Source organism: Pygoscelis adeliae, unplaced genomic scaffold, assembly GCF_000699105.1.
Source record: "Pygoscelis adeliae isolate BGI_AS28 unplaced genomic scaffold, ASM69910v1 Scaffold57, whole genome shotgun sequence".
Classification (NCBI taxonomy): domain Eukaryota; kingdom Metazoa; phylum Chordata; class Aves; order Sphenisciformes; family Spheniscidae; genus Pygoscelis; species Pygoscelis adeliae.
This window is the reverse complement of record NW_008825615.1, coordinates 6,134,648-6,155,585: the sequence shown is the minus strand read 5'-3', so window position 1 is coordinate 6,155,585 and position 20,938 is coordinate 6,134,648. Positions and strand designations below refer to the sequence as shown.

The window sequence follows — 20,938 nt, the reverse complement described above, 5'->3', positions numbered from 1 at the left end:
AGAGCCAGGGCAGCTGAAGCAGAGAGAGAGGTTGCACAACATCCCCACTTCACACCAGGCTTCTAGTGGCTTTTGCTGGGTTGGGTGGCACAAACTTTGAGCTCTTCTGCTTCATGTCACTGACAAGAGGACTAGCACTGTGAGGCTCCAGAGTGGCCCTTGCATTATTCAAAGCCCTGGCCTTCACTTGTCATGACTGTTTGTAAAGAAGTAAAACTAAAACAGTCTTACTTCATTCCTGGCAGTGCCAGCCCAGTGACTGTCATTATTTCCCAGTAATCCTGCAGGCTTTCCACTGACTTCAGAACTTGTGGCAAAGAAAGTAGAGAAATAAATGTCAGCCTAACTGATTTAAATAATACCAATCCTTCACACTGACAGGAAGCACCACAAAAACCTGCAGATAGCTCACCTGGGCATTGAAAATGGCCTTACCCGCTTTAATAGCTTTCATTTACAGAAACCATATTTACGTGCCTCTTCTAATGTCTTGGTTTCAAAATCCCTAGACAATTTCTTCACTTGAAAAGAATGAAGTTAAAGACTTATCCTGCATCTACAGGTTGAGCTGTTTTTGATCTTTTTTTGAACAGCCTGTCAATGTTTATCTGCTCAAACCTTCACCTGGCTTTTTAGTTCAGAGCAAAAAGTCAGGCTAAGCTGAAAACACAGCATAGCTACTTTAGGTAGGGAAGGAAGAGAGAAGGAAGAAGCAAGTAAATATCTCTGCATGGGCTTGGTCTCACATCAACATAACTAAAATTACCTGCTGCCAGATTCAAGTTGCTTTAATGTCTGTGACTTCTTAAAATCCAATTTCAACAGGGATAAAATCTAACGGAATTGTGTTTGTCTTGTTACAACTAACCAAACACCCTACCTTACTTAAGTTTTTAAAAAAGGTTGAATTTTCTTTTTTCCCACTAGGATAGAGTAAAAAATTCTTAGCTGCTTTTCTTAGAAAGTAATTTCTGTTCAGAGCCATGGAAAGATATTAAAAAGAGCTCCTACAAACAGAGTGGGTGTTTTACAAGCATACATGAAGATAAAATCATCTGCATTGGCACAAATTCACACTGTTCAGCTTTAAGTATCTCACTTGTGTGACTGAACTAGGAGTTTAGGTTTCATCCATAATCTGCAGTGTCTTTGAAATGGAGCCCAAGCTCTCTGAGGCTATGTTAAGACTTCAGGCCTGTCCTTGTCCTCAGTCATGCAGCTCCAGTGACCACTGCTGAAGCCCGCCATGGCTCCTGTCTATCAGGGAAAGCATCCCCTGATTTTCTTTCCATGGAAAAAGGTGCTGGGCAGAGAGTGGTGTTGCTCTAGCCTCCCTGTGAGAGGACATGGCTGGAGGACACCGCTGCATCCTGCTCCTGGGATGTGCTGAGAGGTCTCAGTTTTGCCCCTCTGAGCCACCACTGACCTCTCTAAAGAGGCTGTGCCCCTAATTTGGGCACATCTGTAAGCTGACTGTTCACGCTGGATCTATAAATGCATCATCACAAAGGCCGATTTTGCTGTTGGGCGGGGAGGCAATAGCAGGTGTTTGGCACCTCTTTATCAGCATCTGACACAGTGCCACACTTGGTGGCAAATGTTAGGACATGACAGAGGCTGTGGGACTGTGTCGACCCCTCACAGTCCCTGCTATAACCAATCCCGCCAACTTTGTGTTAATGAAGTCCCAAACTCAAGTGGCTTGTGCTGTTGGGATGGATTTTCTACAAGCCATCAGTACAGAGACCGCTGCCGCAGGGACACTTCTGGCCAACCAGAAGCGAGAAACCAGTACTTCTAAAAAGTACTGAAAAGAGTCAAAAATCTCACCCTTACTGAGCTACATAACTGAGAAATGAGCTCATTTGACTCTCCAGCCACAACTCCTTGTGCTGAACTCCCTTTCCTGGGAGGAAAAGTGGGGGGAATTTGGCCATTATTGCCCAAAACAAGTAATTTAAGAAATGGCAATAAACAATGGATTTATGTTAGCTTTCTTTTAGTTAGAGCCAGTGAAACTAGAGACTCATTTTTAATAATTGAGGTAAATCTGAAAAAATATAATCGCAAAATTTTCAAGTTCCTATTTCCTATAAGGAGGTGGATGACAGAAAAGCAATGCGGGTCTCAGTGTTGCTGAAGGGAATTGGTGGGTGCCTTTAAATATTAAGGCATCACTGGGTCTCTCAATACAAATTTAAAAGACTGATTTGACTTTTCACAATAATGCCAAAAAGTTTGGTCATCATCCAAAGAAAAATGGGGGGAGGCATGTACAGATGGTATATGATTGGTAAACCAGGTAAGAAATCAGGTAAGAAAGCAGCATATAAATAGAGAAATGACTGTTTCTCTTTATTTAGTGAAAAACTGTCTGACCCAGCAGTTATGTAATGTCTCAGCATTACTTATTTGTTTGCTTAAATATTTTTCAGCTGCCTTCAAGGAAGTTTAGGAAGACTGAGAAATTACTTTGGGCTGCTTCTCCTGTGCATGTGTGGTGGACCCAAGGCCTTGGCAAGGACCTGCTGCGGTCGCTGTTGGCAGCTCTGTCACGTCTTGGCTCCACGGGGAGCGAGCCGGACCCTGCGCTGCCCAGGCAGCTGCTTTCTTCAGTGTAAACGCTAGTTACGGTCAAAAGCCTAATCTTTCCTCTTGTCTCTGAATTGCTCAAAATGGTATTGTTATTGCTTTTTAGGTTCTCACCTGCGGCTTGGGAAAAGGAAGATTAACCAGTTTTCCTCCCATGAGGATGCAAATTCACCTTTTGTCATATTAAGGTGCTATATCTAGTTATCTTAAGAAAGAAGATGTAACAGAAAGTATTCTCATGTGCTCATTTCACATTTCACATACTGTTTTACTCCCAGTGAGAATAAACCTCACTTGGGTTTCTATCCCTAGTGACAATGTCTAAGTGAGCTTTGAGCACCACGTCTTTCCTCTTAATATTCACTGCATAGGCCACAGATAAGAGCTTTTCCTTACTGTATTTGTCCACATACACACTGCAGGAATTGCAGAGGTGAAAGAGGTTTTTTCGGACCTGCCCAGCTGCAAGTTAAAGGGCAGCTCTCCAGAGCACCCAGTAGCCGACTGGTAAGAACAGTCGTCCAGAAAAAGCAAGCTCAGACTAACCGGCTGAGCCTCTGCTGTATATATACTGAGAATACTTCACAAGGCTTTCAGAAAAATCAGGACAAAGTCCTCGTGTTGAATAAATATTTCCTTACTGAATTATTAAGAGTATATTATATCTTCACACCTGAAAGACTGTGCTAAACTAAATGTAATTTGAGGAATACATATATTTGTTTATTATTATAATATTTATCAGCTAGGAAATGAAATTAAATTCATCAGTTCATGTTCATTTCTATTCAGTTACATTTTCAGATTTTCTTTTATCAGCACAGTGCTTTAGGATTTGTATATCACTGTCTTAGAGAAATTATTAAACTCAGGAAAAACCCAAAACAACTATTTGCCTCCATATTAAGTTCTGTAACTCATTTATTCGAAGTTAATTCCAAAATCTGGTATCCTACTACATCTTTCGAATTCATCCTGTACAAGATCATTGACTGCATGCGAAACAAACAGCATAAATTACAAAAAAAAAAAAAAAATCAGTCAGCAGTTTGTCTGTCGACTCTAGGACTGCAAAACTGACCTGGTATGAAATGGCCATATTTAGTCAATCTCTGTACAGCTGGGAGTTTGCCACGTGCTTGACCTAAGGTAGCTGTCATGCTTGCAAAAAAAATCTTTATTATAATTGTACTTACTGATACAAATGTTATTACTTTTTGGCATGAAGAAAAACCACAGGCAGCACATGCCAGCGTGGTAGCATGGCTTGGCTGTAGCGCCGGCCTTCCAGGCACTAGAAATCACCTGGCCATACCCCGCAGAAAGCAGCAAACACTGAGTATTCGACAAACCTCGGACTTGTTGAAATAAGTATTTGTGTCGAGGACAAAGGATTGTAATTAAAGGGTTAGCGAAGCCTAGAAAATACAAATAGTGTCAGAACCCGGCATTTAGCATTATGGCACAGACATCATGAACTGGTGTGCCAGCAGCAGGCTTAGCTCCCCTGCCCTCTGCTCAGCCAGCCGATGAAGGAATGTTGCACAAACAATTTCTGCAAGTAGCCAAATACATGACATTATCTCTATTTAAGTAAGCAAGGCTGGAGAGCTCTGTATAAATACTTGTCACTGTCTGATCTCTTATACCTTGAAGATGCATTTCTAGAAAGGAAAAAAAACCCCAGAATTGTTCTTCCTATTTTATCTTCAAAAAAAAAGCTGAAAAGTGCAATTTTATTAGGCTTTCTCAAACCTCAGAGAAACTTTTCCAAATGCCTATGAAAGTGGAGGATTAAATAAATGGTTTGTTGAAGTAATGGAACAGTAATGGGACTTCATAACACATGACTGTGGAGTTTTTTTTAATTTGGTTTAAAAATTCCATAACTAGAAAAATATCATTAGCAGTTTGTACTCACATCAACTTTGTATCAGAGAAAACTAAAGTTTTGTTTGTGTAACATTGTTAGGCAAAATAGTAACTATACAAATTTAAGAAAGAAAATAAATTATTTATGCCAAGTTAATGGAAATTAGCATTATGAATGATAATTTAAGGAGGATTATATGATGTATTGCAGGTTTCAACCAACTAAAAATAGAAAAGCTATACAAGCCATAAAAATTGCACAATGTACAACTTTCAGTTCCAGGAAGATTGTGTTTGCAATCCTTGACTACAAATGGAGTTGCTTTCTGACTGTTGAGATAGATCTTCTGGGGCCATAATTAATATAGACAATCCCGAGCTTTCCAAATGAGTCAGACATTTAAAAATACGATATGATATTGGGCTTAAAGTTGTGAAATTTTTATAAAATCAGTTAGTGATTGCCTCCCAGTTTTTGAGCTGGGTTCACAATTTCAAAGTATGTTCCAGCACCATGAGGTATTTTAAAACCAGAAATAAAGATTACTGTAAAACCAATGTGATAATAGCAATGGGGTTTTTAAAAGACAGGAAAAATCCCAGACGAATATTGCGAGACATCCAGCATGGTCATAAAAGTCACTGGTGCCTGCTGAAGACTTCCTCGTTACGCTAACTCATTATCTCAGGATGCTTATTATTAACTCATTACGCTAAAAAATTTCAGGGAAAATAATGTACATTCAGGATGTCCTTGGTAATCCTCAACAGTCCCTGAGGGCTTTGACAGCTCTGCAGTTCAGATGAGCCTTTGAAAGACAAGAGAATGACATAAGTCATTTTGGCCACCTCCTGGAGCTGACATCTGCAGGAAGCTCGAGTGTTGCTTTCCAGCCCTGCTATTGCAACAGCATCTCCTGAATGTTATTAATTTAGGAGCATGGCTCCACCTGGAAGCTCCTGCGTGCCAGCCGGACAGCTTGTTGTGTGGAATAATACCTGTGTCGAGGGATGCTTCCAGAGCGGGGGCTTCGCTAGAATCTAGGTCCGGAGGGGAGAGGAGGTACTCGAGGATGGAAGTGTCCCTGTGCCATTGCTCTGCTGCTCCCACCCGAGGCTGACTGGGGTCCCTGCTGCTCCCTAGAGAAAAGATAAGGCTCAGGAGCTGCACGCGAGGACAAAGCGAGAAGCAGCATGTTCTGCTTGCTCTGCCTGCCAGCCAGCAGGCCAGTTAGAAAACACAGACTGCCAGACTTAAAGTGGCTTGAAAATACTTATATGTTTTAATTTAGAGATTCCCATTGACTTTATCCATGTGTCTCCAAAGCCATGGCAGAGCACAGCGACCCAAAGAATCGAGAATACACTAGGCGACGTGTTTGCAGGTATGATACAGTATACCAACCCAGGTGGTAAAACCTCACACTCCTGCTGCCTCCTAAGAGCTGGTACCACAAGTCACAGCTTTCTGCTTTAATTTAGCAATCAACACCAAGTAAGCCCCTCCATTCAAAAAAAAGCAGTCGTAACGAGGGAAGGAAAAACCTGGTAGGTAATGCGCTTGGTTCCTCACTGAGTAGACTAGTTCTGCAGAATGTATGCAATGCAATGCAATGCAATGAAATGACGAAATGACGGCAGAGAAGTAACATGTCCAGCTTGGCCCATCTATTAGTCACGCTGCATGCAGTCTGCAGACTTCTAGCTGCTCAGCAAGGATGCATGACTCCCTTAGCTGGCCAAGCTGGGCAATCTGCAGCACAGCAAGAGCTGCAGAGCAGTTTCTTTCACAGCCCACAAAGCAAACAAAGGAAGGCTGGGGACGCGGCGACAACTCCAAATACTGTGGAGGTATAGCAGACATGGAAGGAACTGGGAGCATTGCTGCTGGAAAGCTGGGGGTGTTGCAGGGCATATGGGGAACAGAGCTGTAACTCTGGAGGGAGGCGAGGTCTCATGTTGATAAAAGCTCATTTATGCGTTCGATTTGTTTGGATGAACAAACAGAATTTGAATCCACCTTGTGGATGCCCTGAATTCTGCCCTGATCTTCTCAACCATGCAGCACAGTTATGGTATAAGCAAAGTTTGGTAGGTCAAACCCACTTCAGAGACAGCTAGCATGGAAAGATCAGAGCCGATGGATCTGAGCAGTGATGTGTCCAGGCAGGCTCAGTGGCAGGACTGGTGGTGCCAGAGAGCTTCTGAGGGCTGTGAGACCGTGGAGGTCTTTCCTTTGGCAAAACATTTGGTCAAGGCTAACATGGTGTTCTGGAAAGCTGTGATCTTTTTAAAGAAAACATTAACAATTTTGTTCAACTCTACAGACTGACTGTTTTTTAAATCATTTATATAGTTCTCCTGACAACAATGTAGTCATACTAGATTTAAGGAATAAAGCAGGACTACTACGGTGTCTAAGTTAATAGCAGTTAGAACAGTGCATGGCACATTTCCTTATTATTTCTTAACAAACTGTATGTGAATTCTTGCAAAATAGTAAATACCAACTTGGTATTTGTAGATTTTTCTTGTCCTTGCTCTGAATTGAAAGAACAAGATTTATTGGATTATGAACAACACAAGGATACATATAATAATGAAATCTTAACTAGCTGTAGTCACAGTTAAATTGGCGCAAACACATTAAGTAAAACTTGGCTTTACAGGAAAAAACCTCACATTATTTTATTGATAAATACTTTAATTTTCTTGAAATTTTGTTTCGGAAACTTCAGTCTTGAACAGCTAGTTCCAGGAGAAAATTGAGCAAATATCCATCTATTTATTTATTTATTAATAGTAGAAAGCATTTCCTACAAGTGCAATAATTCAGGTTATCACACTGTTATATCCACAAGCTCTGAATCACATCTGGCATGACAGTTTACAAGAATTAAGTAGAGATATTTTGTATATTCCCTACAAAAAGTTTTTCCTTCAAAAAAGTCAGTGACAGTTTTCTCATTAATTTGAACAGAGGAAGGATCAAGACTATTGTCTTTAAAAGTCAATATGCAACTATCAAAATAATAAAAGAAAGTGAGCCATGTTTTTGCAATGAAGAGCTTCATTTTCAGTGCAATTCACAAAGTATAAGAAACAAAGAATAGTTTCCTGTCAGTCAGCTCATACTAATTATTAAGATTACAAAAAGGGTGGACCAAGGCTTAATGGGTCAAATTCTGACCTCATTTGTCTTGAATCTTCTGAGTTTAAAGAAGTTACTCTGGATTTTCATCAGTCTAAATGAGATTAAAATCTGATGTACTGAATGCAAAAAAAGTGGCGCTGTTCATGATTTGCAGAAATGTTCACAGGAGACATGGTTTAAAAATAGACCCTTAAGAGTACTTTCCTTCCATTATATATTGTTTTAAAGTCATCTTACAAGTGTAGTAACTACACCTAAATCTTCCCAAGAGGAGACATCCTGGAACACAGGACTTGAGTAAGTTAGATCCTCTGATGTTTTACCAAGCAGCAGGATAAGGTAGATGTTTTACACTACTCTGGAAAACCTTTTTCTTCATTAAACTGTAAAATATCTTGAGATAATATTTATGCCTAGACATGTCTTATTCTCCATTTTAACTAAGTGATGCCACAGCAAATATGGTGAGCAAAAGAAACAGTCAGGATGAATATCACTGTATTTCATTAAAATACTCTCCATTATACAACATTGTGCTGCACTGAAAAGCCCATGGGATTTTGCCACTGACTTGAATAAAGCTGGTATTTCACTCACAACCATCACACAGGTACATCAGAAACACTCCTAATCACCCGTTAGACTAATGAAGGAAGCAGCTTTTCTTGCAGACTTTGCCTCACTAGCAACTTTAACCTAACAGGGCTACAATAACATCACAAGCCCTTTGCACAGCAGGATGCCTCTTGGGCTGTTTTTTCCATGCCATTTAATCACATGCATTAAATAGAATAATTTTTGTTCATTACTCTCAGAGCAGTAATACGAAGCTATTGATTCTCTGTAGATTTGTTTTGGTGAAAGCTTCTCAGCTTTCCTGGTTCACATACACATGCCCCCTTTCCCCCGATGCACCACGGATCAGGGAACCAAACTTAGCAGAAGGAAAGCTGAGGTTTTCTTTGGCATGTTAGCCAAGATACCCTGATGACAGCTTTGATGAAAGTCCCCATCTTCCCATTGAGCTACAAGCCACAGTTCCCAGGACCCTCAAAGGAACAGCCAGGGAAAGCAAAGAGCTTTTGAAGCCGCTTTTCACTCCCTTGCAGCTCCAAGCCCCAGCTGTCACACTGGGGATGGTACAAAGAAGGGCAAGTCCTTCTGGACGGACAGTCTGGTGGGGCACTGTGAAGGTCTGGCTATGCACAGCTAGTCAGAATAGGACACAAAGTGAAGCTGATTTTGGCAAGCACCCTACGCCCCACCAGCATCACTGGAGAAGGCTTCAGGATGAATGAAGGGGTACCTACTTCCCACGGCCCACAGGCCACCATGGGGGCAGGTGGTGTGCAACGGCTTCCACTATCAAATCAACTACTTGATGACGACTGTTAGAATTACAGTTCCATTTATTCTATTGTCAGGGCCCTGAGGGCCCAGGAACCCATGTCAGCCCCCCTGGGGCCATCAGCCCCTGCCCCAGCATTGCCGCAGCAGGGCCGGTCTCCAGCTCCCCACAGCCCTGCCCTGCCCGGCCATGGGCCCCACCAAGCCGGGCCCACTCATGGACCCACGGCCCATCCCAGCCTCGGCCCATCCCCATCCCCAGGGAAGTGCCCAATGCCCAGGGGTGGGACTGCCCCCAGCCCACTAGTCCCTGTGGGGATTCACTCTGTTCCCAGGCCCCCGGGGAGCAGCCACCCATGCAGTGCCCTGACATGTATTTCCTTAATTGTGCATTTAATTGCTTGTAATCACCGTTGGGATTCCCCTTTGCTCTTGCTTAAGAAATTGCTTGTATTTTAAAAGGTTTTCATTTTCATTGATCTTCGTATGTGCATGTACCAGCTTAAATTTGTGCTTCTCTTTTCCTACAGCATATTACAAAAGTTCTTTTTTCCTTATGCTACAGGACAGAGAAAAGCTAAAAAAGAAATCAGTGTGCTTATTCCGAGAGAAGAAGGATTGTAGAAAAACAAATGCCCCCTCTCCAACCCAGCAGTGTCTCTCCTCCACAGTAACACAGGAATCCTACACTCCAATGATCGTGGCCCCAAGCGCTGGGACGGCAGGCTCAGCACAACTGGGAAAAAGTTTCTGTATGAAGCTCCCCTTGAAACTTGATTAAACTATCAGCTCGGTAAGGATTAAAAGTAAAACAGGCAAAGAAGATTGCTGTCACAGTCTTAACAGCTGGCAGTCAGGAGTTTCCTGGAGTTTTCCAAGAAGCTATGACACAAGAGACCAGGGGATACGGATTTGACCAAATATCCTTTTCCCTGTGGTCCTGGGAGGTGGTGGGATCAGTTGTCCCCACATTCTCTTCTGCTTTCCAGTGGCTCACACCATCAGGAGCACTCTGCAGAGCTAACTCCAGGGAACCAGCCCCCTGAACTCTGCCACTGAAATTTCTTAAAGACAACGTGTGAATGCAATTATGGCTTCTCCAGGAAAGATTCATCACATACTCTACAGTGTTCATAGGAATTTTCTCAGTCATTATTGTCAAACAAACTTTCAAAATGCCAGACTCATTTCTTCAATGATCACTGTCACAAATCTAATCAACTGCATACTATGCTGGCTGAAGGTCTCAACAAAATCATAATTTTCATTGATTTCCCAGCTTTTGATTAAAACCCTAAACCCGTTTATACTGCAATTTCAATCAACAACTTAGAAAAAATCCCCATTATTTCTAATAAAGATCCCCTTAGACGATTTCAAAACCTTTACTCAACCTCCTAAATATTTGGCACAGCATATCTTTGCAAGCCTGAAATTATTACTCTGTTTGCTATGGTTTCTTTTATTATGCTATTATACAAGACTTGTACTTTGTCATTTGTAGCACATTACCTCAGACTTGTTCAGGTACAAAGATGGACTTCTAGGATGATCAGGGGAATAGAGAACCTATCATGTGAGAAGACAGAATGAAGAGCTTGGCTTGTTTAGCTTAGCAAAATAAAGGCTGTTAAAGGATACAGTTGCTGTCTATAAATATATCACAGAGACAAACATCAGGGAGATGGGAGAGCCATTTAAACTAAATGACAATGTTGGCAAGGGAACCCATCAGCACAGATTGGCCAGAATTTAATCTGTGCTAGAAACCAGAAACAGGTTCTCACTTGGAGCAATGAGATTTGGGAACAATTTTCCACTTGGAGTAACAGCAGCAAAAATCCTAACTGCACTCACAGTGGAACTTGATAAGTTTATGAAGGGGATTATAAAACGGGATTCCTGCAATATTAGGACAATAGATTTGATGACCTTTTAAATCCTTTCCAGTCCTGTGTTCCTGTATAAAGCTATAGTGTATCATGCAGATTCTGTAACCTTCAACCATGCATGCTTCAGAACAAGATACACCAGCGTACTTTATATGCTTCAAGATACTTAAAAACAAAACAAACCAAATCAAAAACCCCAACGAAATAGTTCAGCTTAGTAAGTGTATCTGTTCAGGGTAGTGGTAAAACTTAAATAACTTTCTCTTCCACAATGACAATAAATTCAATAGAACCCAAATGTATTGCAAAATAAACATCTTTCACATTCAGTTGTCCATCACTGAAATTCCTAAGATTATTGATAATTAGTTCTACTTGTCCTCTAGCACTGTTTAAGGTTTATTACAAATTTTATACAATATTTTATCCATGACTTTAAACCTTTGCAGCTGAAGTTCAACTGTTATTTATGGTATTCTGCTTTAAGCTATAAATTAATTAAGGACAAGTACATTTTTGTGCTAATGCATTTTATGTTGGAGGGTATCCAAAAGATATAGCCAAAGGAACAGAATTATGATTGTTTCTCATTTACTTTGGTCATAGCATGGGTTGTACACGTGAGAGGAAAGACATTTTGTTAAAAACAGAGCCGTCTGGTTTTGGAGATACTTTATAGAACTTCAATTTTTTCATGCTTAAAAGATTGCTTATGCTGAGCTTGAAGTAAAAACCCATGAACTTCTACAAAGCAGAAAACTTCTTGGGTAAAAAAAATAGTTTGGAAAAAAATCTACTTTCACCAAAAGCAGTAAAATATTTACATAAAAATCAATCATTTACAAAAGGTATTTCTTTCTAAATGCGTACACATACACATACACATACACATACAGAGAGCCTGCCCGAATGGGACGAAACTATGACCATGATGGAACTACGCATATTTTCACTTTCCTGTAGCTCCTATTTGAAATTTTGACAGAAATACCAGCACGCTATCTTCATATAAAGTGTACTAGCACAGTGAAGGCAAATTATATTATGAAGATGCCCAAACCATTACTATAAGATTATATCTTATGGTAATTAATAGTATCTTAATCTGATTCACTCTACTCCCACCTAAGTTGGCTTCATAAACCTAGTATCAGTTTTGCTGGTTTTGTTATTAGCAGTTTGTTTTCTTAGCCAGTGAAGTTAAAAATCTCTCACCAGTTTCTTGTGAACCATGCTGATTTCAGCTCTTCAGATTCAGCATTAGATGCTCAGGAAGAAAGGATCCAGTAGAATGGAAAACATCTCTCCATTGTCATCAGTTAATGGATGGCTTAGGACCTGAATTACTGACTTATAATGTCTTTTCCTACCTTATATAAAAATTCTTTTGAAAGCATTCTAAGCTTCTGGTTTTAATCAAACATGGTGAAAATCAAGCACCCATTTACATATGTGTTTGTCTACATAGCTTTGCATGTATTTTTTCATTTTAATTTTGTTGCCTTTCGCTTTTACCATATGCGCATTCACTCATGCATTGTGAAGGAGCATCCATCCATCTTCTCCAGCCTCTTCTTATTCAACATCCTTCCTTCATGCCTCCTTTACACTTTTTTCTCTCAACTAAGCAATCACAGTTGCACTTTTGACTCTGACAATGCTAGTGATTTGCATCATAGCCTCTGTTTCTATTCCCCTTATATATTTTTAAGGATTCAATCAGAAGAGAGATGCATTTTTCAAGTTCCTCATTTACCTCAGCAGTCCACATGATGTATATACATCAAACAGTCTCATTTCCTCCTTAAACTGTTACTTTTGTCTCAAGCAAAAATAGTCCTTGATTTGAACAGAAACTGTCCAGGTGCTCTGAACTCTTTCAGGAACAAATTGGTCATGTGTAAATGGAGACTGATGAGTTTTCAGAAGGCTGATGTTCTGAAACATTTTTTTCATCCATGGGGGGAAATGTCCTCGCTATTTTTAAGAGAAAACTGATCCATATTCCGAAGAAAAGTTATGTAGTTTCTGACACTAGATTCTGAATTTACACATCAATAATTCAATTTTTTTTTCAAAAAGTACTCCTTTGATTTGTCAAGATTTATTTGCCATCAGACTGCTAATTCTTAACTTCTTCCTCCCACATTAAAAGTAACATAAATCACTGTGTCACCTACTAATTTAAAGCATGATGTCCGATCTCTTTTCCGCCACTTTATAGTAAAAATAGCAATGTGGTTCTAAAACAGTAACATGTTGAATTATGCTAATCTTCAGCTGAAAATTTACAGATTACTCTTAAAGGCTCATGCAAAAAAACAAGGTGGTTAGGCATTTTCTGCTTTTTTTAACTCAATGCTTAATATGTGCTTTACTGTGTAAATAGACTGATTTCACCAATCCATAAATTAAATCATCTCCATGTTCAGTGAAAGTGGTAACTACTCAGCACATTGATTTAGATAAGATAAATTAAGCATGGCTGCTACGCTCAGCAAGAGCTGACCAAAACACAGCACTTAAATGTGCTTGTGTGATGGTAGGCCAGGTTGGTAGTAAACAGGAGCCTGTATTTTCTCGTAACTTTTCTGCTGTTTATATGTAATAAATTAGTGGTTGTGGTGGGATTCCTAACAGACACTTATTCACATAACAAAAGCACCATGGTGTCTTGCATGCAGATCCTACGCAGAGCTGCCGAACACTGAAAAGGCAAAGATCATGAACTTATTTCACAAGTGAGTCAACGAAGAAGTGTCGGGGCCCTGAAAGGTGTCTGAGAAAATCCTAATGGGCCACATTATTTTGTTCAGGTTTGTTTATCAGGTACAAGAGATGGCTTCACTAAGGAATCTCCAGCACTGTAGGTTTTAAGTCTCCGTTATGACTGGTATAAGTATAGTAGAGCCTCCCTAAGGACTGCTGGTTTCTGTGCTTTGAAACATTAGGGAGAAACAGTCTAGGGACGGTCAGAAAGTTTACGGTGCTAATTCTAGACTAGACTCCTGGGCAACAATTTCATGTGCGGGTTTTTTTATTCATCTGCTGTGAGAGGCAAACCTGTTCTCAAGAATCTCCCGGAGTTATCAGATCATTTCTGTGCATCGCAGCAGCCAGAGAGCGTTTGCCTTCACCCCTCCTTGCTCATCCGCAGCTCGGGGAGCTGGGCTCCGCAGGGCTCCAGCGTTGACGGCCTCCCATCTTGGCTGTGTCTGGGAAGGAAGCCAGGAAGGTGGGTGACTTTGACATCTTTCAAACCCACAGAGTTCTAGTAGAAAACTAGTCTATGTTCCTGTCATGTCCTGGCACCTGCTCTCTTTGGCTGATTATTTTTGCTTTACACGGGCTTTGAAGCAGTCTCCACCGACAAACAGAATGGGGTGGTTCTTCGCACACTGAACAGCAGATCTGCAGAACAACTTGTCTGTGGATGCAGAAGTTAACATGGCTTGGAGGGAGAAAGTAGAAATACTTGGAAGAAATACTCATTTATGGTTGCTAATCAGACAAACCACATCAGGTTCGGGCAATCCCTTAAACTGAAAATAGCTGGAAGTAGGGAGAGGGCTCAGGGGAAGTTTCAAATCCTTGCCCTGCACTTGCTCTCCCCTGCTAGCTGCTTTCAGCCGCTGGTTCGTGTGTTGGTTGGTTTGTTTGCTTGCCCAGAGCAGAGCACAAATGCAGTCCCCAGCTGCCACAAATTATGCTGTGGAGTTCCCTGCAGTTGACTGAATTGCAGGGGTTAGCACAGAGAGAGTGGCAAGGCTTAAACCTCACCTTGGGAAAACTAGTCGGTGGCTTACTACTAATTTAGTAAACTTCTCTCTTTTCATCTGATTGCCTGTGACAGGACATGGAGCTAAAACTGAAGGACTTGACGCTCAGCTATTTTAAATTACTATGGCTTGGCTGGGGCCCTTGAAAGCAGGCTTCTTTATCCCACTGTAGTTCTGACATGAAAAACGTACTGTTATCTCACCGTGGATGCTTTTATTGAATTGTTTTGAATGTAAATGTTATGTTTCCTTTATTGTCCAAATGTAAAAGACTTCTATTTTTAGAAGAAAAACTGTAATTCATACCCCGCAGCAACACAAGCTAACTGTATCCTCAGCTGAAGTACACAAAAATCATAATATCTCCCAGCAGGTGCTCTGGAATTGGCTTATGTTACTCTTAAACCACAAAAATTTGTTGTCATTACTGAGCAGTTCAAATGAGAAATCTGTTCTTGCAAAACAGTATTTAATGGGCCTGCAAATAAGAACAGAGCAGCAGGGAACTGCAAAATGTTATCTCAAAAGCACTTGCCTCACCCTTAGATTAAATCCAAAATCAACTCTTCCATGGACAGAAAGAAGGGCAGAGCATGCTGTTTGTGTCACTGGGCATGTGAATGAGTTGCATGCCATGGCTCAGATGTCACAGCACTCTTTTCAGTAATATTTTTAAGCTTTCAGTCATGCCTCAAGCGCCTAAAATTAAAGGTGAATATCTTGAACAGCAAGGATCTTAATCTTACATATATTTAGAGATTCATGTTTATTGATGTAACAGTTGTTCCTCAGAAACTTTTCAGCTGAATTAGTGCCGGAGTTGCAAGTTTTTAAACAATCTGTATCCAAATTTTTGTTAAGCCAGAAAGACTATTTAAGATAAAAGTACTGTAAACATAAATTACGTTTTCAGAGCTACAATTTAAAAGTGTATTGAATTGCTTCTTAATTGCCAAATAGTCTGATATCTGAAATCATTAGCAGTGTTCACAGTGCCTGTCACAACTAAAATTCCACATATTTCTAAAATGATCTCTTCTTTCACTTAGCCATTTTGTTCAGGAATCCCTTTCTCATGGATGAGTTGGTAAAATATGCATCACTCAAAGCTCTGTAAAGAATGCAACCTCTGCTCTGCTTTATGTCAGATGATTTCATCAGCTCTTGGAGAAGGATTTGAACCGGGATGTTGGCAGATAAAAGTCCTTTTGGTTTGCTTTAAAATTGTGATATATTCATTTCTAATTTTAACAAAACATGCATTGTACACGGGGCATTGGAAACTTATGCAAGAAGCGGGGTGGTCTTTTTTACTTCATGCTATCACTTCAGGACGGAGTTGCCTCTGAGGTTCTGCTTCACTAACAGAAGGAACAGCTCCTGGGGCTCTAAGGCACCACCACTGTCCTTTCACAGGAGAGGAGGGCCAAGGGATTCAGCTGGCATCAAATCCTTACGAGTTGCTGCAAACCCCAATGCTCTACTTCTGCATAGAACAGTATAGAAAGCCCTGCATGGCCTGATGTTCCCACAGTGTAAAAGTTGTGTGCTCCATTATGCTGAAGCCAAGGGTTCAAAGTGGTTATTTGAGTTTCTGGTTGGTTTGTTGGCTGTTTACAGTTTAGCCATTGATGCATCAAGAAATTCTTATTATTCTTTTCTCTGACAGAGCTTAGAATTGCCTGTATGAGTTTTTTATGTTACTCATTGAACTGCTGTTCAATAAAAGACAGTCCTCCAAAACCACATATGGTTAAAATAAGCTTTTTTGCTGGCATTTTTTTTCTTGTTCACATGTTTCCTTTTGAAATGGAGATAGTCCTGTGCACAGTTGTGCCTGTGGCTCTAAGCACTGTTTGTCCATGAGGAACTAAGAAGACCCAATGAAGTGTTATTAGCTTTGACTCATCTGACCAAAGTATCATCTGCTATGCTCATTAATTACAATAGTTCAGGTGGAAACATTGGTCCCCGAGCTTTATTAAAATTGTCTGGGTTTTTTTTTTTTTAACTCATCTAATGAAAGGAAAACAAAGAAACAGACATTTGAAGCAGAACAACAGAAAGCAAATAAAGGTGTGTGCAGAGGAGATACTAAAATAATGCCTAAGGAACCAACTCAAAAAAATCAGTTTAAACATGCGTCACAAAATTTTTTCCAATGCTAGAATTTTCCGGCATTGGAAGTTCAAAATATTCTTGGAAAGCAGTCACTCTATCTGTAATCTTAGAGAAGTCTGATTCAATAATAATAAAATATATCTTTATAATGCAGAAGGGGTTTTATGTGATTGTTCAGATGATCCCAGGCATTTGATGTGTTCAGATGAGTATGACATGAGGATTATGTCTAAACTAGTAGACTAAACAGTGCCAGAGCTTGGTCAAAATTTTGGCACGGACTAACCAGTGGTCTTCCCAGAATGGTTCAGGAATTAGCCCTGGCTGGGGACCAACCTAGCCAGGGGTTGGCAGCCTAGACATAGCCAACCTGTTTTGAAGGCTAAGGAAGTTTAATAATGTAGGTATGACCAGCCAGTGACAACTGGACTGAGGGTCAGATAACCAGCATTGGCATTGTCTAATTTCCTGAGAACAGACATAGCCAAAGTGTCACCCACAAATTCTTAACAGTTTCTGTATGGCCATTACCTCATTGCTTTCAAACAAGGATAAAAGTGTGAGAAGTGGAAACGCATATCATTGCTCTACAAAACCACAGCAGAACTGCAAAGCCATGATTTTTGAGAGGAGGGCAAGCAAATGAGAAGCACTCGGACAGATGGCACAGTCAGATGGAATGAATTCCCGAGGGGGAGCGCAGCAGAGAGAAGAGGAACAGCGAGCATGGTAAAAATATGGGAATAGTAGCTGCCATAGTTGTTTCTACAAAAGTAAAGCAGGTTGAGGAAATTGCCTCAGGAGCCTGCCCTGTGCCCGAATCCAAAGGGAAGAACTAAGAAGACAGCTTTGCAGGGAAGCGTAGTGCCATGCAGATGGGTGAGGTTGGACTCTGCACTGTTGCAGCTGTTAGAGAGGGATCAGAGACAATCACTTCCAAAGCTCACAGCTGGAAGGTCAGCTGAGGTGGACATTGGGACCCAAAGGGAAGTCTAGCTCGCCTGGCAGGCAATGGTGAATGCCAAGCAGAGCAGTGACACAAATCTCAGACCACAGAGAAACGTGAACTGAGGTGATTCTGATTCCAAGTGAGTCAGCTGAAGATCCAGATAAATTCCTAATAAAAGCATATTTACACTGGCAAAGTGTCAGTGTGATTGTTGATTATCCTCTGCCTTCCCGAAGACAGTGTTTCCATCCCACGGCAAGTGATGGACAATACCTATCACTGGCAAAGAGATCCTGACTGGCAGCTACAAAGGTTTCATACAAGGGCTTGTCACAGTGCTATTCCTTCCCAGTGTCCCTCCCTAGCAGCAAGAGCAATCATGCTGTCCACACATTTTTTCCCACTGTGGCACAGGCTCTGCTGAGGAAGTATTGTTGAAACAGAAAAAACCAAGGGCCTTCAGCTCATTTTTTTGTGCTGTAGCATCAGATGAAGAAGTAACTTTGGGAAGAGTATTGCTTAACCTTATAACCCTGAGATGGACGTGCTCTCTGGAAATGGCATGTGCATAAGCCAGCTCCAACAGGTGAAATGTGAGGAACTGGGACAGCATCAGCATATGTGGACTATTCTGAGAAGTTAGCTACAAAACTCTACCAGGTATCCTCGGTGAGATACTTTTTTCAGCAGCTCTTAGCCTGGCATAATTTTTACAGGGATGGCAAAAGTCAATTCGCTACCACAGAGCAGTTCCCTGCCTGAATTTCAGTAGATCACTCTGGAACATGGAGACATTAAAGTTCTTCAGCAAAATGGTTATGGGATTGTTTTCACATGGGCAAACAACAATTTTCTCTCGTCTCATTCTTGGAAATGCTCAAAGCATTCCCGTTGAAACTTCCAAAAACAATTCAGACTCAGCCAGACATCCAGCCTGAACAACTGAAGTTTGGCAAAGCTGTAAACAACTGGGCTTCATACAAGACTAGATTTTTTAATGAAAAACGTCAGGCAAATTTAGATAGGGGTCTTGTTATCAGCTTGCTCTGTAGTATGTCTTCTCTTCTATGTCCCAGCTTAACATCACATTTGTAAAAGTCAATTGGCATACCTGACTTTTAATATAGCATTTTATATCTGCTTACATTTATGTTTCCCATTTTCATCTATTTCTAATTCCTAGTTGATTATCTATATTTTGCTAACACAATGATAAAACTTGAGACTAACAGAAATCCTTCAAATGCCTCTCTTAACAGAGTTTCAGATTATTTTCTAGATCAGAGAAATCTGTGTCAGCCTCACAAAAGTATCTGGATGGAACATCTTGATTTTTCCCAGTTTCCTCATGACTTTAAGGAAGGACTCACAAAGAAAATTTAAGAGAAAGCTACTGAAACAGTTGACTTAGATCAGCCAGTTCTCTTTCTAGAATTAAACAGATGAGACTCAGAATATACCTATGTTGATAAGACTGCTTATCAACAAATCCATTCTCTCCCTTCTGTGTTCAAAAAGAAGCATTTTTAAAGATGCTAAAAATAAAAACAGAGGTTTTATTAAATAAATTCATATTTTCCATATATTTTTGTTTGTAATTAAAACATCAGAAGTAGTGTCTGTTCTGACTTTCACTATCTTATTCTCAGTAGATTTCACGGTTTCTTAGTACATGAAAAAAGGAGATGGTCATGGTCAGTGAGCTGACATACACAGCACATTCTCACAGATGCCCTAAGAAATTTCTAAATATTCCTTATAATGGTTTCAGCCAAACTTGCTAAGTTTTTTCCTTTATATGATCTGCAAATGACCTATTTTGGCAGCACTCTGAAAATATATAAAAATAACATAACGTCTGCAATTTATGTTTTCCTGCCTGCAATGCTCTATGACAGCATTTTTAAGATGAACCTATCTGACACTCTGCCAGACTTTTCTGCAATGTCCTTGGGAATTTTGACCTATTAACTACAATGGAGTTTTAATGCAAGCTGTTTAAGGCAGGCTTGTTTCCATAAAGTAACTTTTGATTTTAGGGGTTACACAGATGAAATGCTACTCCTCAGAGTTAGAATCCAGATGATTCCACTGAACTGCATGACAGAATTGCAAAGTTTTTGCCATCCTGCAGAAACCCGTGGAAGGAGAGTTGTACCAAAGAAGACAAAATAAAACAAAAATTAAAATACAACAGTACCTACACTAGGTACTTACTGTACTTAAACTGTCAAAGGCTACATAATCTAGTATCATCACTGGACTCACAGAAAACCTAGGTTTGTTGCTTTCTTCATAGTATAGTGACATCATATTATTTATTCATACTGGTAGATATTTTTTTCAGTGATGGCTTTGTGCTTGCTTAGGTTCTCTCCATGGAGAGAAATGGGAATATGAGGTTAATACCAATATTGTCCAGCACTAAATCAGTTCCCGTGGCCTAGAGAAGGGCTGGGACACTGGCACACTATCTCTAAAGGCTCAAGGATGTGCTTTTCTCACTTAGCCCCTGGTGTTACAGCTACGCATCCATCCTGCTGCCAAGGCTTTGCCCCTTGGGGATTTCCACCGCAGGGGGACTGGAAGCAGAACAGTCTGATTAGAGCCTGCAGCTGAAATTATGCTGGGCAATTTCTTCTAGTAAACAATTTATCCCACCTAAAAGCATCGGTTTGAGTACTCTGAAGAAGATTTGGGTCAAATTCAGTATAAAGTTTCAGAGAAACAAAAAATGAAAATGGAATGTATGAACTGCAGAAACAGTTCCTTTTGCTATTTCTGATCTTTTTTCCCCCACACCAACACCACAAGAAGTCAGAGGTACTATCAGAGTGAAGCAGAAAAATGATGAGAAAATGATTTCTCTGCCCTCTTTTTCCACATGTCCCAATTCCCTGTCAAAGCCCAGTAGTGGGCTTTTAAGTTCTCACTATATAGAAAGAAACTGTTGTTCAAATTGTCTGCACGATTCAAAATGGGTATTTGAACAAAAGTGAGTGAATTTTGGGTCACAGGGAGTAAGAACAACTCTATGACTTTACCACTTGTGGAAGAAGGGGCAGGCGACTCAAGAAGAGTACAGGGATCTCGTTAGGTCGTGCAGAGAGGAAATGAGAAAGGCAAAAGCCCAGCTAGAACACAACCTGGACGCTGTCATTAAAGAGAACAAAAAAAGTTTTTACAAATATATTAATGACAAGAAGAGAGCCAAGGAGAATCTCCATCCTTT

At 40.5% G+C, this 20,938-nt stretch overlaps 1 protein-coding gene across 7 annotated transcripts in view; it reads right to left on the bottom strand.

The window, feature by feature from the left end:
- The window catches only part of FILIP1 (filamin A interacting protein 1), a 116,095-nt gene that overhangs the window by 77,081 nt on the left and 18,076 nt on the right, over positions 1 to 20,938 (bottom strand). For 3 of the 7 annotated variants that reach the window (XM_009333142.1, XM_009333137.1, XM_009333145.1), the window contains exon 2: positions 5,464 to 5,604. The exons of 1 other annotated variant lie outside the window; for it this stretch is intronic. The gene's annotated coding sequence lies outside the window, so the exon portion shown is untranslated. Of the gene's footprint in view, positions 1 to 5,463; positions 5,605 to 10,477; positions 10,496 to 13,920; positions 14,073 to 20,938 lie in introns of those variants that run through there. 3 more of the 7 variants (XM_009333140.1, XM_009333141.1, XM_009333144.1) reach the window with 3 other exon arrangements.